The sequence below is a fragment of the Triticum aestivum genome, chromosome 7D (assembly GCF_018294505.1).
Source record: "Triticum aestivum cultivar Chinese Spring chromosome 7D, IWGSC CS RefSeq v2.1, whole genome shotgun sequence".
In the NCBI taxonomy this organism is placed as follows: Eukaryota; Viridiplantae; Streptophyta; class Magnoliopsida; order Poales; family Poaceae; genus Triticum; species Triticum aestivum.
In genome coordinates this window covers 217,898,398-217,901,046 of record NC_057814.1, presented here as the reverse complement: position 1 = coordinate 217,901,046, position 2,649 = coordinate 217,898,398, and positions in this window count along the sequence as shown.

Genomic DNA, 2,649 nt, shown 5'->3' with positions numbered 1-2,649 from the left:
TGCTTAAAATCCGAACGTTTATCATTTCCGTTTATTTTAGATCGATCGTCGTATAATTTAAAGTCGGAGTCAGACTGAACAAAATCTATGGTTTGATCGATTGAATGTTCTGCTAGAGCCGTATCAAATTAAATATAAAACGTCATCAAGCCACATGTATTCCTTGTCATCCAACGACCTAGACTGCTTCAATGTCGAGCGCTCAACACGTTTAGCGTGCAGTTAATTTCATGCCAAAAATAGTGCTAATCACATAATAACACGCAAATAATATCCTACTTAATATCCACATGCACTTAATATACTTCCAAATTAACGTGCATTGCACGTACACACTGACTAGTGCTGCTAGCACGTGAAATGGTGCCGTAACTTGTGAACGCGTCCAGATATGGTCAACGGCAACATCGCCCGCGAGTTCTTCGTGTTTGCCGATGCGTCTAAACGCAGAAGGGGAGGAGAGAGAGAGAGAGCACACATGGAACCCACCAGTAAGTGAAGGCGAATAGTACTAAAAATAATATTACGTGTTATCAATTAAATAGGCTGTGGTAATATAAAAACATTATGTGAACAAAGGGAGGTACAACAAACATTGATGTTCTACGTATGTTGCCTATTGACGTGCGGCTTGAAGGCCCTGGTCGCATGTTCGATCCTCGTCCTTTATTTTTTAATTTGTATATGGGTCCAAATTTGTTTCATGACATGTGGGCCCATCGGTGTGTAGTTTGTAACACTTTAATTTGTGGGTCGAAATTTGTTCCATTCCAAGTGGACTATCGGTGTGTAGTTTTGTAGCTTATTTATAATAACTAAAGAGAACAACAGAGTTTTTTGCAATAATACCATGGAGCGTTGTTGAAGGCGAGAAAGGACGCGAGAGAGCAATGAAGGAGCCAGAGGGAAATCAACTAGGGGAGTTGCGGGGGTTGCAATGGTGTTTTGAGTAGTTGTGGGCCGAATACTACGAAAATATAATCTAAACCGACCGGAATAAATGCCTACACAAATTAATCCAAGGTTGGAGTGCCCCTCGCAATGTAAATAGCTCCGGCTTTGCGAGGGATGGAGAGGTAGCTTCAATGTGTGGAAGATACGGCGTGAGAAAGCGAGGTCATCGAGAGACATATAGATAGAGAGACAAAGTGAGTGTGGTCCGACATTCATTGAACAAATATATATGCTCTGGAGAGATATTGTCCGATTGAGCTTTTGGCAAGGGTGAGGGCTGTAAGATAGAGCTTGAGAGATGATCCAGTCACAGACGTGCAGATATATTTTGTGCGTGGGAGGAAGCAAGGTCAATCGATCACATAGGGTCGTCGTGCGATCGAAAGAGTGAGACGGGTTGGAGAGAGTGACCTAGATAGACAATGTGCGTGAGAGAGTATACAATGTGAATATGTCGAATTGGGCTCAAACATGGTGATATATCGTTTTTGTCCGAGAAAGAGCGAGGTCAATCGAGACATACAAAGAGAGAGAGAGCGGGCGTGGCCCGCCATGAGGTCGAAAGAGTGGGGGCGGCTTCGATGGACTGACCTAGATAGACAATCTGCGTTAGAGAGTATAGAGTGTGTCGATCGAGGCCCGGACAGGGAGATATATCATTTGTGTGTGAAAGAAAATGAGGTTAAATGAGACTCAGATAAAGAGAGCAAGGTTGAGCGAGTGTGGCCTGCCGTGCGGAAGAAAGAGTGAGACAGTCTCGAGGGAGTGACCTAGATAGACAACGTGCGTGCGTGCGCACGAGAGGTTGGGGGCTAGATAGGCAATGCATGTATTAAGCGCGAGAGGGTGAGAGGGAGAGGGGGAGAGAGAGAGATCGGCATGGGGTGCAATGGCGGGTGTGTGAGGTAAATACATTTCGTAACAGAGTGGGAAAAGGGGGTTGTGTAGTTGAGAGAGTTAGAGATCGAAACATGGAGAGAAAGAATGGATGTGTGTTGGAAACCGATAGCTTCCTAAGGTGGTTAGGAGAGGAATATTGACCGATACAGGAAGTATGTAGCGTGTGTGCGGGGGGGCTAAAAACAACATTTGAATGTAGATAGTACGAGACTTAATATCGATGTTTCAATTCGGTGTACATTGTAAGATTTGAGCTGAGGACCATGCATATGGGTAATTATTTCGAATTCGTGCCATATTAGGTTTCGAAAAGTTGACATTGACTCGATTTGTTGTGCTATTTTGTAGGTCATATGTTTGAATCCATCCAAAAGTTTTCTCACTACCATGGTGTTCATCATATACATATGAATTTGTATTTAAAAAGTAGCATGGATACAGTGAAATGCGAAATCCACGTTAGGATTGGAGATCGCTATGTGACACATACTCTAATTCAAATAACTAATTATGTGACACACACTCTAATCCATGTTAGCGTGGATACCGTTTAATTTTTTTTCAAATAACTCCTCATTAATTAATTTATAGTATATCGTTCCGAATGACTAATTATTGCAAGAAAAACACGGGCATGGTAATACATACAAATTCGTTTGCAAATGAAAGAAGATTCGTTTGCATTCTCAAATGTAGGCTCACCAGGCAGACCAGGGTCGTGTCGTGGTGGTCGCGTGTGTCGGACGAACACTTAGCACCCAGCCACCCACCCCCTCCCTCCCCCCTCCCCCCCCC